The 17,929-nt window shown below is 40.7% G+C and overlaps 1 protein-coding gene across 8 annotated transcripts in view; it reads right to left on the bottom strand.

Annotated features, from left to right (window-relative positions):
• Window positions 1–17,929, bottom strand: part of GHR (growth hormone receptor) — a 132,149-nt gene that overhangs the window by 85,976 nt on the left and 28,244 nt on the right. For 6 of the 8 annotated variants that reach the window (XM_075446821.1, XM_075446817.1, XM_075446822.1 and 3 more), the window contains one exon: window positions 129–213. The exons of the other annotated variants lie outside the window; for them this stretch is intronic. The gene's annotated coding sequence lies outside the window, so the exon portion shown is untranslated. The remainder of the gene's footprint in view (window positions 1–128; window positions 214–17,929) is intronic. 8 annotated transcript variants of the gene reach the window in all.

Below are 17,929 nucleotides of genomic sequence, written 5' to 3' on the forward strand. Positions count from 1 at the left end.
TCTGTAGGAACGGATCATGGGATCTGTAAGGATTATCTGCAGAGCGCTACAGGATACTATTGATTGTTCTGCTGAGCCATCATTCATAATAAAGTCACTTGCAGGTAAGATAGATGTTATCACACTACCTGAAATGTCAGCAGGGGATGGATGATACTTCACGCCTCCCTCAGCTCAACTGCAAATCGCGACCTTCTCCAGCCATCCCAGCACCTACACAAAATCAGGAGAAAGAGAGACAAGAGATGGAATTCTGGAACAGCTAAGGTCACCGTCAGTGGGAAGGTGGCGCAACAAAACCTGAACAGGTGACCTGGCACTGCTGTCCCTCGGGGGTGGCCACCCTGGGAAAGGCCACAAGCTGGGCACAACCTGCACCAACGGCCCTGAGCCCGGAGTACCGACGCTTCTCACTCCAGCAGCAGCAGCTGTGTCAAACTCCTCATGTCACTGGGGGCTTGCCCAGCCACACGATCCCACGCTAACCTTGACATTAAGATGCATGAACACAGATTTAAACGGCAAAGAGAAGTCAGCGTGGCTGATCAAGACTCATTTTCAAGGCACCTCCACGGAGGAAATCAGCTGGACTGAAAAATCTGAATCACCAAGAAGAGGGTGTGGATGAGTAGTATCTCACTACTACTGCTTTAGACAATAAATTACAGACACTAACTTATAAACTGGAAATTTTAAGAAAGTATCATTTCCTTTTACTCTTAAAGGACAGTGTGTCTCAAGAAGATGGCATGCTGTTAAAAAAAGTACTTAATTTGTCATGTTCAGAATTCCTAAGCACATTATCACTCCCATGATATTTGGTACAGCAGCTTCATTTAAACCTGTTTTGAACTAGTAGTACTTCTACACTTAGATAAAAATAGTATTAATTCAGCACGGAAGGTTACTTTCTCCCAAAGATGCAAATCAGCTTTTTAAAGTATTTTTAAAAATCAGCCGCAATGCCCACATTAATTGAATAATTCATAATAATTTGGTTCCTACACATTACCACAAACAACATCTAAAGAAATGCTGTATACTTTCAGACAGAATGCTCAGGGCCACACTGCTCTAGCCTTAACAAGGAGAAAGTAATATTTTAAAAGAGAGTTTTCCTTGACTGAGTACTAGCACTGGCTTAGGAAAGAGCAAGACGAATCTTGATTTGTACCCACAGAATTTTTTCCTTTTACATGTATCATTTTAATGTGTGTGTAGATCCCTAAGCAACAAATAATTGAAAGCAAAATGGGACAGATTGTGAGTGAAAGTTTCATCATATTTCTCAGGAATCCTTCTTCAGTGCAATGTGTAAAAGGCTAAGTGTCACCTCTGTATTTATACTAAAAAAAACCAATCCAAAACAAAACCCCAGCTACCAAAAAAGAACATCCTTGAACTGAACAGAGAGAAAAACTAAACAGACACTTGAAAATCACAGAAGGAATTTTCCATGCAAAACGAGGAATACTATGCAATAGCAATCAAGGTTAAAATAAACCATCCTATGTGTGCTTTGCTGAAACGAAACTTGTAAGCAGGGTTCTCTCCTGGTTCACATCATGAAACAAGAGGACTAGACAGGTTTATACACGGTAAGTCTTCACCTAATTCACTCTATAATAAGCACAGTCAACTTCTATTATCTCACCTTTCAGAAAGAGCCTGCTCATATTTTATCAGGCTTAGATCTAACTGATTGTCTGTCCCCTTTACATATAATTCTGCAAGGAATCTTACATGGATTTAATTGCTAATTTTCAAAAGAACTCTTACTTTCAGAGAGAATAAGGGACCAGTGAGCCACAACTCTGTTTTCCAAAAATACAGGGACAGCTTCGACCGAGAAAAGTTGCAAAGTCTAAGGCAGCTGTTGACTGAAGTGAGCTATCAAGGACTACTGAGAAATTCCCGTTTCAAAACACTCAGTAGGGTACTAGCAAGTGAAAATTATCTCCATGTGACAAAGTCAGAATCCTACTACAATAGGAAAAGGAAAATTATTCCAGTAGCCTTTCCAAAATATTTTGAAATCCTGCTCAACAGCAGAAAAGACCTCTTAGCTACTTTCTGGGCAACAAAAGGGAAATGTCCTAACTTCTGATTACCTAATCGTACTCAGAACATTTTGTTTCATTCTTGGTAGCAAGTGGTGATAGCACAGAGACTCCATGCAGTGACATTGTTTATTTACAATATTGCAGTTTAGAACAAGCCACATGAGCATGAAGACAGTTATATTTGCACTTGGCTCTAACACTTCATTACGTGAGAAAAAGAGACACTACTGCACATCAGGTAACGAGCCAGGTGTTTAAATGGCAAGCAGCCACCCTTAATCTTTGACTCTTGGAAAAACTACAACTTCAGAAACAGAACACAGATTTGTGTGAACTAATACAGGTATTCATATAGAACAGAATATACAGGTGAGTTTTTTTCAGAGACACATATTTTCTCAGAAACACATTTGTTTATTGTAACCCACCTGGCAAATGAAAGGGTTGCAGCACTGAGCTAAAATAGGGCCCATCCAGGACTACTTTACTTCCCAAACTGAGAAACAGACTCAGACTCATCACTCCCTTGACTAGGATGTGAGGATCTTTGCCCATTATACCTCCTCACAAGTCTTATGCTAACCTCTCAAAAAATAATAAGCTGCAGAGGAGATACACCCAATTATGCCAAAAGATCTTCTGGTCTTCGAAAGAGCATCTAAGCAAAGACCTAGTGCTAGAAAAAATTCAGAAGGGCTTTTGACACTCTCATGTAAAATCTCCATTGTCAAACTGATGGAAGTACAAACTAGAGCAGTGGACAGGTCAAAATCTCAGGCTCAAAGGGTTTCGATCAGTGGCACGAAGTCCAGCTGAGGGCTGATCACTAGTGAAGTAGCCCAAGGGTCAATACTGTTTAATATTTTCACTAATGACCTTTTTCACTGTAGTGAAACAGTGGAACAGTTTGCTCAGAGAGGTTGTGGAGTCTCCATTTCTGGAGATACTCAAAGCCCAGCTGGACATGGCCTGGGGCAACTGCATTAATCAAACCCCATTCTGACCAGGTATGTTGGACTAGATGATCTCCAGGGGTCCCTTCCAACCTCAACAATCCTGTGATTCCATAATTCTGTATGTTTAGACACGGAACTGAAAAGTTGCTTGCAGCAGACAAAAAAGAGGATATAAGTGACACGCTTTGGAAGAAAGATGGTAAACTATGGACACCATAGGATTGCATGGGCCACTGAGGAATGATGGATTATTTCCAAGCAGACACATGACTGGGATTCACAATAAGTCGTAACAGATTGTTCAAAAGTCCTGTCTCGCCACTGTGCTGGGCTACCGACAGTGTGTAAGAGGTCCTCTGGCATCCGTGATAAAACACTTCCACAACATTTGTGCTTATAAGATTTGGCCTAAGCAAACCGAGTTTTCTCTTTTTTTGTGTATCTCCTGTATTTCACTTCTTACCATTTCCAGTTAAACAACTCCTCTACAACTAAGCTCAAAGGAAGACAAAACACAATTTGCCTGAGTTTTATTCTGATTGTATCTGATGCGCGTTTTATTTGTCTCTCCAGTTTGCATCAATTGTGATGCACAGCACTTGCAGGGAGTCCCAAACCGCTTTCTCCTGAACTTGTTTATAAAATATTTGTCTCAAACAGAAGGAAAAATGGGCTCTTCACATGCGTTTTTAAGATTACTCCTATTCATTAATTCCATCCATTTGACAGCAAGCCGAACGTGAGCTGGCAGCGTGCCCTGGCAGCCCAAGGGCCAGCTGTGCCCTGGGGTGCACGGAGCACGACCCAGCACCCTGGGTGAGGGACGTGGCTGTCCCGCTCCGCATGGCACCGCTGCGGCCCCACCTCGAGCACTCTGGGCAGCTTTGGGCTGAAGAAGGACATCAGACTGTCAAGGGTGTGTCCTCAGGAGAGTGACCAAGATGGCGAAAGGCCTAAACGGCAAGGCTTACGAGGAGCACCTGAGGGCACTTCGCTTGTCCAACTTGGAGCAGAGAAGGCTGAGGGGTGCTCTCATAGCAGTCTGCACCTTCCTCATGGGGGGCCATGGAGGGGAGGTGCGGATCTTCTCTCCCTGGTGACCAGCCACAACAGGACATGAGGAAAAGGAATGAAACTGTGTCGGGGAAGTTCAGGTTAGAACATTAGGAAAAGATTCCTCACCGAGATGGTGCTCTGTCACTGGAACAGGCTCCCAGAGAAGTGGTCAGAGCACCAACCCTGTCAGAGTTGAAGGAGTGTCTGGACGACACTCTTAGTCATACAGTTTAGTTTTAGGTGGTCCTGCGAGTAGCAGGGAGTTGGATTCAATGGTCCTGATGTGTCCCTTCCAAACCAGGATATTCCATGATTCTATGATCCTTCTAAAGTTCAAACTTCTTACCTCCAAACTCTACTTCTCTAATATAATGAGGTTTTACAGCCTCAGATGAAGTAACTTTTTGCATCTGTGAACTCATTCCTTAAATTCTCTCATCAACTTTTTTCTCTGCAGAGGAATTCCCTAAATTCTTTTAAGGAAACACTAACAAAACCGATCAGAACCTTCCATCATCTTTCCCTTTTCTGCTCTATTCAGATAGCCAAGGCTTTTAGTCTGTTTTCCTCCTTTAAACCTTTCACTTGCCTCACCAGTACACTCTGGACAAGGGGTCACATTCTTGTTCCAAACCAGAGCTTTCCCCCCCCACCCCCAATCCCTTCATATCCTTAGGAGTCTAACAATAAATCTTGCCCTTCATGTTTTAAATACTTCAGTGAACCACATTTCTATTCTTACAGATTTGGCAGTCTTTGCCTCTTTGACATAACAATAACTGGAACATTTTCTTAGCAGCAGTAATCTGAGTAACAACTGATATTTGTTTTGGCACTTGCAGTAGGGCTGAAAGGTGAATTTATGTTTTCCACTGCATTATGCTTACCAGCATATCAGTGGACAGGATAGTTCAAGAGGTCTGCACTGCAGTCCAAGGCCAAACATCCAAATTAGTACACGGCTTTGGGTTATAAAAGAAACCATCAGCATTGTAAAGGATGCAAACGGACAAGAAGTCCAAATTTTCCAAGTAGGTATCAATTTCATTTGACATACAAGATAGCTCTTGTGGCATCCAGGAAACAGAATTCAGGCTGTCTTCCATGTGTGAAACGTCATATTCCCAGCTACAGTTAATTAACTACTTGAGATGGAGGAATGTTATGATGACTAGTTTAGTCAGCGTTTATGTAAAGTGTTTTGAGATCTGGGCAGCAGGAAATCCAGAACTCTTCTAGCTGAAACTGTTGCTAACATATTGGTAACTTAAAAGAGAAACTTTCCTGATAAATTAACAAGGAAATATCAAGTGAAAGCCGAGAAGAAAGATGTATTTCTGGATTACTGTAGCCAGTTCTCATGTCCATACTTAAGAGACTAACAAACTTCCAAAGAGCAGAGACCAAAAATGTCATTCGAAGTCTGAGGCAGCTTTTTATAATCACAATAATATCTCCAGTTTATGTGAGAAAAATAGGTAATGGAATACTCAGATGTACCTGGTAACAACTCATACGTAGAAGAAGCTATAAAAACACTAGATTGCACTTTAATGAAGTAGAAGTGATACTGAGGAATCAAGAATAGAAATAAGGGGAAAAAAATATCTTCTACAAGGCTGAAATAAAGTGAAAACTGGAATTTACTAGAGGCTGAATAGGAAAAAACCCTCACCCATCTCTCTCTCTCACTTCAACTTGCTTTTCAAGCAGAACAAATTACTGGGTACAAGTGACTGGCAACCTGTGTAACAGAACTACAGAAAATATGGCTGGGCAGGACTGTCAGACATCATCTGGTCCACTCCCACTCTTCACAGCCAGATCAATTAATTCTGCCTACTAGATTTTTCTAGAGACCAACAAAGACCTGAAAAGATTTGACCACCTCCCCAGTGTACAAATACCCTTGCCACTAGGAAGGTTATTCTAATACACACCTCAAATCTCCCTTAATGTAATTCCATTCCTCTATCTTCCCCCCCATCCTCCCCCCCCCAAATGTGAATTGTAGAATAGGTTATTCTCTACCCTTTTTTTCACACTCTTTTACCTATCTGCAGACTGTTATACCTCCCTTCCTCCCTAGATGAAACAAAACCAAATTTTCAGCTTTCTGGATCACTGATCATTCCCATAGCTTTCATCTGGACTCTCTCCAGTTAGCCCAAGTCTGAAACAGCAGTCTATCTGAGGCTTTATCAAAGCTAAGCCAAAAGGATTACCTCATGTAGCTCTCTTTCAGCTTTATACATCCTGCTATAGCTGTCTTTTTGTAAGAGGATGGCATTGTAGACTGATGATCAGCCAGCTCCAGATGATTTTCTGCAAAAGTGGAAAGCCTGACTTCTGAATAATATGATTCCTTTTCCCTTCCACTACTTTCCACCACTTTTTGATTAACCATTTCCAAATATGCAAATAAAATATCAAAGGATATGGGAAAACAAAGCTGTTAATTTTAACTAAAGACTAAAACTAGGACTGTAAGAAGGTAGAAGGAAACTTTTTTCCAAAAGGAAATACAGAATATTAAGAAAATCACCTATCAAATGCATGTTGCCAAAATCTTCACTGCTCTAAGAAAAAACATAACATATGGGATGATCTGGCAAACTGTTAATACAGAAACATACAAACAAAATTTACTGGATCAAAAAAACTCATGGCTAACCAGCACAGCAGGTGAACAGTTTAGAACTTTCAAGTACATGGCTTAAAACTCAGAGACATACATTTTATTTTATGATTACTGGTGCCTTAGTACGTAACTTGGGCAAAGTTATAACCTCCATGGCTCTCATTTCCTCCCCATCTTTAGAAATGGTGTCTTCTACACCTTAGAACAGTGCTCTTGAGGACAAAGGAGGGAGATTTAGGGGACAGTAGCAAATTTACCTAACGTCCATCACAGCTACATTTGAGTTTGATTTGGCCGCTAAGTGTTGCAGCAGCCATCCTAAGCATTATTAACGATCTTCATTTCTAAATGACTGGCTTTACAAGTTCCACAAATGGCTCACATTCAAACTAAGCATTACCTGTGAACTAAGATGGTGGCCACTTTCTTCAACCTTCTCTTCACTAACAGAAAATCCACAAGACCCAGTTTGTTGTTATATCCTAAAGCAACTACTCCATTTCATGCCTCATTGACTGCTCACTGAATGCTCTGCCACTTTGTTTCCTCAAACAGCTAACATTTATCATTGTATGCATTCACGTTCAGCTTAGCAGGGTTCAGATTTCCCCAACACAAGAAAATAAAACTCCTCACAAGTGTCCAAAATTATGTAGGAAAACAGACCGATCTTCTCCTCTCTCCGTACTTTCGAAATTAGATGGTTCTAAGCTTCGCAGTCCTGAACTGCGCTTCCTCAGCCGTTTTGCGGAGTCAGGGAACCTGGACATCACTTGGCTTTGCGGAGCAATGCTTAAAACCTACACCTCTGGATGTACGGCTGGTCAGCATGACTGGTGCTATCAACCAAGAGTGCATGTGAATAGACTAAGGATTAAAGAAAGGGATTTACAGAAGTTTGCTAAGAAGAAGGATGCTGAATTCTGCCAGGAGTGAAGAGTGCAGCTGGGAGGTGCCTACGCATGTGGGGCTGAAGGGCTAAACTGCAGCCCCTCCACCCACCCACCCTAGATCCCCAGCCATGGCCTGTTCCTTGAGTTAGGCATCCAAGCCTCATATGCTGTTCCTGCAATATGCTGAGATACTTGTGGCTTGAAACACTGCTGGAATATGAGTGAATCTAATAATCACGTTAAAAATAAACAGTTTTAAATACTGTTCTTACATTTGTTCATCAACAATCACTACTGCAATCTCACATAAGAGGCAAAAAGAGTCACCAAGATTTACATTTCAGTTGTGCCTTTTACTATTGCCTTCTGTTAGTTTTCTAGATGAGTTATTTGCAAGCTGCACATGTACTTTGTCTGTTTTCATACTCTAAATATATTTCTCTTCTGGCTCTCCTCCACAATTTTGGCTAACAAAGAGCCCTAATGTTAGAGAACTCTGTTTAACAAAGCCATGGGAGCCATGTACGCTATGACCTGTAACAGTGGTTTTCCAAACTCAATAAATTGCTTAAGAAGAAACATTTCTTGTTGATTTCAGTTTTCCTTTTCTTCACACTTTCAAATATTTCTAGTTTCTAAAATCCGAATCTGAAGAACAACCCAACAGGAAAAAAACAACTAGATCAGGGAAAAAAAAAATCTTTTCAAGTTCTCAGCTGAAGGCACTCACCATTTTATTTCAGAGTCAAATATTTCATCTGGGGAGATTTCAAATCCAGCTCCTGATCTCAACGGAGATTATACATGGCATGGTCTATAATAGTCACGGAAACAGAGATGCAGAAGAGATTTCCCGTGTCACAGAACTCGGCCCCTACACAGCAGTGACACTGTACAGTCCCTTTCATATTTTTCTTCAGTTCTGTTTTAAAGGGAGTCCTCATTTGCTTTTGGCTAATTTTCTCTTACTTCTTGCTTCTGATTTTCATGTACATTTTGCATTTACACTGTCTCTTCAGTTTGAAGTCACCTCAGGAAGGATGCAAGGCAACAAGCTGCCCATTTGAAGCAAAACAGAATCCAGCTATAAGAGCATCAGTATACAAAATTAAGGTTTCTTTACATGTGGCTAATTAGGGAACTAGGGAAAGGTATCTGTGGCACAAATTTTTTTGGGGGGATGGGGTGGTCAAAATTAACATAGAAGTGGGGTGGAGCATTCCTCCAGAGCATGTTTTTCCTGAGAAGCCAAGTGAGAACATGTGTCTTGTGCAATTCACATTTTTAGCCAATTATTTCTTCACTGATTTAGGCTTGTTCTCTCTTCTAAAAATATTAAATCAACAATCTTAAATCAGACTCAGGAATTCAGAGAGGCCTATTTTCAGGGGTTGGCAGGAGCACCACTGATGGCAGGATTCAGACAGCTTCCAGCCCGTAGCCAGTAAGAGACTATCTTAAAAATATAAATGTACTTACGTATTTACCTATATACACTTAGATAATATAACATATAAGTATTTCTCAGCAATTCTCTCACATTTGGTTATATGGTACGTAATAGAAATGCTGAGTAATTGCAAAAGAGAATTAGATAAACTCACTTAACACTTTCAGTGAGAAGAAACAGAGAGTGCTTCCTCTTCCTACTTCAGTACACAGATATCACAAGGGATCCCTGAAGACATCACTATATGCCAAATCAGATAATCTCTAATAACTTCCTTATGAAACATTTATAACTTGATGGTAAATGACATCATTAAAAAATGAAGGGACTTACAGTTTTCTTGCATTTGTAAGGTATGTTTACCAACGTCTTTGTAAATTCAATTGTCTCTGTGTAAAAGAGAGCTGCAAGTTATCACTGCCTCCAAACTATTTACAAAGAGAAAAAAAACTAAACCAAAGAGATTCAGGTTTTTCATTTCCCTTTAACCTCAGATAATTTCAGAAGTTTTCATCATAATGGAATAATTGATGCTGACAGTAACTGAGTGGGAGATGTTACAGAGAATGCTCCTGGGCATAATAATTACTGTCTCCCCACAGAATGCATGTGCATTTATACAGATGCAATTTCTGATTCATTGTTCTTCCGCTTAATGGTAAATTTAATGCAGAGTTCATTTCTACTTCATCCATTCTTCTAAGCCCTTCCTCTGAATCCTTCTTTTTAATTATTGAATCGTTAATTTAATGAAGCTCTAATTTATCTTGTCAGTGTTTAAGAATCTAGACTAAGGGATCAAGGGTTTAATTTTGTTACACCATGAGTCTTTGAAAAGATTACTGAGAAGTAGTTATTTCTGCAAGCAGTTTTGTACCGGGCACAAAGAAAAAGAAAGCTAATTTTCTGTAAATAAAACCTGAACATGATTTTAAAAAATAAAATACTGAACTCATAATGAAAAAAAATGATCTACACAGACAAATCAAAAATACATTATATTGAAAAGAAACATTGCTTTAGAGAAAAAAAAAGAAGCATATTTCAAACAAATTTCAATTCAACTTGTTCTGTACAACTCTGGTGTATGCTACCTTGCCTTGCCAAAAATAATAAATCAGAACAGCGGACAGCAGTTAGATTGCTAGGGCAGCATGAATTACACAATATACCACCATCAGACCGAAAACTGACAACTATGCCTATATAGATAAAAGAAATGTATCATTTCAGCATTTGGTCACAGATCTGAAAAAAATGCATCGATAAACTAGGATTTATGCAATCTGCATAGTGCTTTGTCTCCTTCTAAAGTAGCACCAAGTCCTCAGACCACGTGTTGATATCGGAGCATTTTGGTAATTTAATGACTTGTAACTTTTGAGCAGTCAATGACTTGACTCCTTTATGAAATATACCTTACTTTGTAGCTGATTACTCAGAGATCTAAAATAAGAAAGAAACTGTCTCTAGCAACTTGGGTTGCAATAGCAGTGTCAGAAGCTGAGAGTGCTTCTCACCGCAGCGAGTGCTTTTCTCCAAACAGTTCATGAATTTTATAAGAAAATTATCACATGAAGTCAGACTGAAGTACCAAAGCAAGCTGTAGTTACCGTGCCATGAATCTGTTGTTTCTGAGTACTAGCGTGCTCTAGAGAGCCTGGCAGAGAGATTGAATCAGCTGTACCCACCCACCTGTGAAAGCAAATTCACAGAACACTGAAGCAGAATGAGACTTTGCCTGCACTAGTCTTGCCCGCCAGAAGCAATCCATTCCTGTGACCACAACTGAAACGAGGACCATCAGGAGAAATCAGAAGAGCTGCACCCCAACAAAGAAATGAATTCCTTTGAAAATTTACATAGGCAAGCAATTTGCAAGCACCGGGCTAACAGCACATCCTCTTTTCCTAAGCACACTACAGACACTCTCCTTCAGTATGTCCTAGCTGCCACGACTGCAGAATATGTCAAGACTGGCAGGTACAGTGAAATGTCATGTCCCTCAGGCCTGTCTTTCAAGGAGTTCACACTCTTGATGAATGGCTCCTAAGCGTCTTCCAGCTGCTGGATGAATAGAACTTGGTGGGTAGGGACTTACTGCATTTCTGAGAACTGCACCTGTCAATAGGAAAGTAGTGCATGAATAACGACATACTTGAAGGAGCACAGATCGATTCAGCTGTGGCAGTGCAAGAAAGCTCAAATGACACTCCCTATGTTTCAGAAAAATTAAGAGTGGAGGTCTAAAACAGTCTGGGAAGAGGCTGGAATAAAATATGTGGAGAGAAATTAGGAGATTAATAAAACATTATTCACTATGTACATTTAGTTCAAACGGACAAGGATGACTGCACAGGCAGGGCAAGAGGGAAGACAAGAAAAGCCTGTTTGGGTAGAAATGTCAGCTGGCAGGCTGGATGTCAGGTACAAAAATTTGCATCGCATTTACCATGAGCCAGCACAAAGTCCATGGTAAAAATTTCAAAATAACCAAGAAAGATCCAAAACGGAGAAACAAAATTGGCCGGACAGTGCAGTCTGTACCAATCAACAGACGGAATGGGTGGTGCTGCTCTGCCAAAAAGGAAGGACACCTTCTCTGCCAGGCCAGCCCGTAAGAGGCTCAGCTTCTCTTCTACATCCAAAAAGCGTGTCAGGGGCATTAGGCGAGCACTGAATGAACCTGGTATTCACTTTCTGTCCCAACTATTCTAAGTCAGAGCCCAGGAAAGAGAAGGTAATTATGGGCCACATCAACCTTTCACTTACCGAGAGATCTCCAAGCAGCACACCCAAAAGATACCGGAGACTTGCCTAACAGATTGTCCAGAGAAGCAGCTGTCCCAGTGTGGCCAAGAGGTCACCAGCCAAAAGAATTAATCTAAGATTTTTTCCTTCTACTTGCTTTTGTTTTTGAGGAAGGAAGAAAGGAGTGGATTAAAAACCTTAGCATTTCTCTCAAGTATTAAGTGGATGCACATTTTTTTCTTGTCTAACTCCTTCAGCTCCCTCCTCTTGAACTCTGTCCTGCTACTCCTCTCTTCCTCTCCTTCAGGCTTTCTTCTGACATTCCACGATCTTCTGCCTCTTCTTTCCTATTATAGATGTGCTCAGTATTTGTCATCTTACAAAATCCTCAGCCCTCTCAGCACCAAACTATCATGCCTCTTTCCACAATTTCCACCTCAAACTCATCAAACCCAGTGCTTTCACTTCAGATGCTTCACTCTGAAGGATGGACCTTTTACACCTCAACAAAGTTTCTCAAGATCTATATTTTTGGACAAAACTCAGAATCCGAATTCCACCCTCAGTCTCATTTTCTCACTCTTCTGACTGCAGTCCTGAAATCTTGCTTTCTGAGACTGCTTTCATGGAGCTTCTCACTTCTCCACTCATAGTGCTCCTTCCTTCTCTCTTTCAGAAATTCACCCAGAAACACCAGCTTTGCCGACACATAAAATCGTCTGGGTAAGGATGCTCCTCTTACCTCTTATTCCAAATCCATTTCTTGTCATGCTGACAAATACAGTTTGGGATAAGTTGAAAATAACTGTAAATTGAAACTGAACTTCACAGAACTGAGATGCCAAAATGTCTGCAAAAAGCCCTTTTGTCTTCCCCCTGAATTTAGTATCCACTCCAATGTTAATACAAAAAAGGCAACGTTTTGTTTAATGACATTTATTGTATTTAAAATTTGACCTAAATCTAATATTAAAGGTTAAAGGACATCTGAAAGTGAAAGATAACATTTCAAGACCAAAGAATATTTAAATTAATCACCCCCCCGCCCTTTCTTCATATGTTTCAAGCAATTCAGCATTATTTTTTTTAAGAAAATTCTTGCCAGAAAATAAATTATTTGAACAGTTCTTGAAGCTACACAAAACAGACAGTCTTCAAGTTAGAGTTCATAATCCACTGATTTCATTTTTAGCAAAAGATTTCATACAGCTAAAGCACATATGTAAATTTTTTTTATTACCATTTCAACACAAAAGAACGCCAAGGCAAATTTGGCTGGCATCATATCAGAGACACTATAAATATGAAAAATCTCTATCTGCAATGAAGATTTCTTTACTGAAAGTTACTTTGTTACTTCTATTTAATGCCAAAATAACAGTAAGTCAAGGCAATCAGAGGGGATTTCACCACCACTGCTTATATTTTGCTTAAGCACAAACAACAGCTAATGCTTTCAAATGATATTAGCCTTCTGCACGCTAAAAACAAAATCACACTGGCTTCTGATTAACCAAAACATAACAGTTACTGTGCTGTTTACTGAACTGAGTTATAGCTATTTCTCAATGCACATTTATGAATATAAAATTGCAACGGCCTTGTATTCACAAAAAATTGTATTTACTCTAAGAATGGCTGCTGTATTTTTTCCTCCGAGACTGACATGTTTCCATGCCACATACTTAGGCAGATGTAAATTTCTGCAGAGTGTACCATTTTAGTAAGGATTTTAATCTTTAAACTTTTTTCTTTTAAGTAAAAAAGAATGGGTATAGCACAAAGTAGAGTCAGTGAAGTGTAGTAGGCAGAAACAAGAGTGTAGGAACCCAAGAACATTTCACATACTTGCAACAGACGGCATCTCAGAAATCCTGACTCTCATACATACACATCATGGCCATACGATGGGCTCAAGCAGTACAAATGTCACAGGAAGGATTGGGGCAGAGTTAAGAATTGGGAACGTCTTACAACTGGCAAGAGATCCTAGCCCAAATATCATGTGTTTCAGCCGCAGGAACAGTGATTTTGACATTACTCATATAAGCGTCCCCCATTTTCAGATGTGGAAAACAATGTAGTAGGGCTATTACGTTGAGCCAGCAATTCAGTCACTTACCAACTAAATTCTTCCTTTTTCTTAGCTCAGAACTCATTAATCAAGAACTGATTATCTTCTGGTCCCACTCTGTTAACCACCCCAGGAAGAAACGAGCCCCAAGAAGCAGCGTGAACCCCCAAAAGCCACTGTACAGCAAGTGCAGGGTATCTACAGCAGGAACGGGACTTCCAGGGAAGAGCAGTGCCTTAGCCCTATGGATAACAACAACATCAATAACGTCTGAAGATGTGAAATGAAAAGTTAGAAAATCAAAGGTATTAAGACTTCATTTTTAAATTAACACTTCTTTCCCTCTACACACTGCTTGAAGTCTTTGGAGTGTGACATTTTCCCCTCCCAATTCTCCAAAGCCTTTACACAGGTGGCTCTCAGGCCCTGTTCTGCCACTGACGGCAGTACATACGTGTGCTCACACGTGGGCAGAGAGTACCTTAGTTGAGAGACGCTGGAGTTGGACCCTGCTTTTTAAAGGTAAAAAGGAGAAACGTCTCTCATACAGGAAAGCAGAGCACATATAAAATGCCCTTCTTGTCTCCAGTGCTGACTAGCTAATTATGCGTGTAGTATATGCACAGTTCCTAACATGGAAAACTGCCAGTGCCCCTCATGCAGCAGTTATACAGAGAGGCGGACTCAGTTCTTAGCTATGAATCTGTGCAGTAAGAAGCACTATACGATCGATCCCAAAGATACTGCAATATTCAGACATGTTCCTTCTTCCCACTCTTATTCCCCTGGAGTGCTGAGGGTAATGGGCTGTAAAGCACCACCGCAGTCTATTAGACAGAAGGCTGCGTGTTGCTCTCCCCTAGATCACTGGACAGAAAATGGGGGATTTGTAATGAAAAGCTGAAAGCTCTATTTCCCACAATTCCCTCACATGATTTACAACAATCATGATAATTTAAAGCTGGCAACCGCAGACTGGAGTGCTTGGCTACTATTGTTTTAGTAGCACAATCAAATTACCCATTTCGGGCTTTTACAATTAACTTGTTACATGCATATGTTATCACTTCCTAAACAGTAATATTACCAGATGGAGAAATTCAGCAGGGAACAGCAACAGGAACAATATTCTGAATATAATTCCTAATCTGAACCCCAGTGAGAAGTCCTTTATCATAATACGTATTTAGTGCAGAAATACAATTTAAGAAACTTTTATCGCAATCCACTCTTTCCCATTCCAGTCCCAGAAGAGAAATGAAGGAAGGAAAGTCTTTAAAAATAAACACACAAAATTCCCGACCACTAAGATAATTGCACAGATGTTTAAGTAATCCCTCAGGCCCTTAAAACTGTAATTAATACTCTCAGCTACAAAGACACCTACTGCCAAAGCTAACACCAGCCAGACACTTGCTTCTTTCCCAAGTTAGGGTCATGAATTATGACAAGATCCCTTTGTAAGCATGTGTGATGAACCAGTCAGAACCATAAAAGGTCTTTCTTTTCTTACACTTATCTTACGTTCACTTTTGTGGAGAGATTTGCCAGCAACATTAATAAGTTAATTCCACATGACTGACATGCAGCTGTGAAGCACACAGAACATCACAATAAACATCACTTCACTCCTGTGCACTGTGGTACTGCACACAGCAAGAGGGATGTAGAAGAAAGCTTTCTTTATACACAACCTTGAGGAAAAAAAGATGAATCACACCAAGTGGGCAGCCTAGTAGTATAATAACTCTGCAAAATAACTGTAAAGAAAAAAGCAGGGTCACCCAGCACTTTTACTATGGAATTTGAATGTTTAATGAACTGCAGATTTAAGAATTTCAGTGAAGAAAGTTGACGGTTCAGAGAAATCAGATCCTTCCCTGTCTAAGCGATAGGAATGCTAAAATGGCAGGCATCAGCCACGTTTACACACCGTCCTGCAGAGTTGTGGGTGAGAAGTGAAAAAAAGTTGTATGAAGATCCTCCCTCACTGCTCGAATCCTGCCTTCACAATCAGATTTGTTTTACCTGTGGTTCTGACTCTGGAGAGACAGGTATATTGCTACTTGTTTACTCTGGGCTTGAGATTCCATAGAGCCATTCTTGCGGCTTGCTCTTCATACTCCCAAGTTACATCTGCCTACAGCGTTAAGCGGACAGCCTGGGAATTATTTGGGCATCTGTGACCTTGCTTGTCCCAATCCCATGCTCATTCTGCTACACAGATTCTCATTCTTGCCAGATGAGTTTGATCTCTCCAGATGTTGACACGACAAGACTCAAGTTCCCCAATGGAGGATGCTGGTACATAACACATCACTTTTCAGAGCACTAATGAATTTTGGATTTCACAAATCCTTAAGCAACTGCAGTTGCAGAAACATGTCTTGTATTAAAATGAAGATTTTGCAAACAGTATCACTATTAGCTACGACTTAAAAGCAGCGGCAACTGTATTTCTTTAAAATTTGCCTTCTAATTAAATAAACTACCAGCACTCAGGAGCAGTTCTCTCACTGTCACGAGAAGTTACCAACACCCACGGAGGAGTGCTGGCCTCTTCAAACACCTCCCCGGTGCTGACAGCTGTGTGAGCATGGGGGTCTGCTTCACTATGAAAATCAAACAGGTACTTGAAGCCACCACTATTACAAACACAGTGCTCGTTTACAGAGCAGTGCTATCTTTCAAAGCATCAACAGATTCTGAATTTGGCTTTAACTGTATGAGAAGCCCAAAATGGCTGTGTTCACGCTGGAGGGCAAATGTGTTGTGACCAGTTCCCTACTCAGCTGAAATTATACTGGAGACAGAGAACATCATATAAACCTACCTGGCTCTGGTACAACAGTCTCTAAGTGAAAAATGAAGAATTTAAGTGAATTTCCATTACTTTCTCTAAAGTTTAAACAGATAAATACTTAGGTAGTTTACATGAATGTCAAGTTTAAATAAACCAAGTCAATATGGGAAAAGAAGAGCAATACTTCCACTGTTCAGAAAAAGATCTAATGATGAAGATAAGGCTTTGCCTTTTCTTAACAAAAGATGAAGCACTTCTGCTTCAGGGAAAAAATGTGAAGATAGTCACTTGGAATGGGTGCATGTGACTTTTCCTTCCCTTATTGTAAATGAGTTTAACTGCTTATAAAATCGACTATAACCACAGAAGTACAAGTTCTAACTTAGAAGCCATCAGAATTGGCATGTAATAAAACATATTTAAAACAGTCTGACAAATTATAGAATACAATGGTTCTACATTAAAAAAAACTACCAAACAATACAGACTAACAATTCAGCACAGTTATTGACAACTTTTATCTGAGTATCAAGAGTGGTGAGCATCTTATCAGAAATACGTTTCAAATCCAAAATGTTCCTTTGCCTGCAGCAGTATAGCACACTGGCTATTCACCCGAGTGGACACTGACTCATCTACGGACTGAATCTGCTGTGGCGTCTTGTATCACATTGAACCACTGGTCCCCTCAGCCGCTCCTCACTCTTCTCCTGTGTCTAGTCTGTCCTGCTTGTCCTGAGCATGCCGAGGCTTGCTACCCCTGATGCTGAACGTGTGGTGCTTACTTAACACACTGCAGCCATAAAAAACACACATGAAAAGCATAACACGAAGACCCTTGGCTTATGTTTGACCTTGACAGGCTGGAGAGGTGGGCCTGCATGAACTGCATGAAGTTCAACAAGGCCAAGTGCAAGGTCCTGCACGTGGGTCAGGGTAATCCCAAACACAAGTACAGGCAGGGCGGAGAGTGGCTTGAGAACAGCCCTGAGGAGAAGGACTTGGGGGTACTGGTGGATGAGAAGCTCAACATGAGCCAGCAATGTGCGCTTGCAGCCCAGAAAGCCAACCGTATCCTTGGCTGCATCAAGAGAAGCGTGGCCAGCAGGTTGAGGGAGGGGATTCTGCCCCTTTACTCCCCTCTCGTGAGACCCCACCTGGAGTCCTGCGTCCAGCTCTGGAGCCCCCAAAGTAAGAAGGACATGGATGTGTTGGAGCGGGTCCAGAGGAGGGCCATGAAGA

This window comes from Opisthocomus hoazin, chromosome Z (assembly GCF_030867145.1).
Source record: "Opisthocomus hoazin isolate bOpiHoa1 chromosome Z, bOpiHoa1.hap1, whole genome shotgun sequence".
Lineage (NCBI taxonomy): Eukaryota > Metazoa > Chordata > Aves > Opisthocomiformes > Opisthocomidae > Opisthocomus > Opisthocomus hoazin.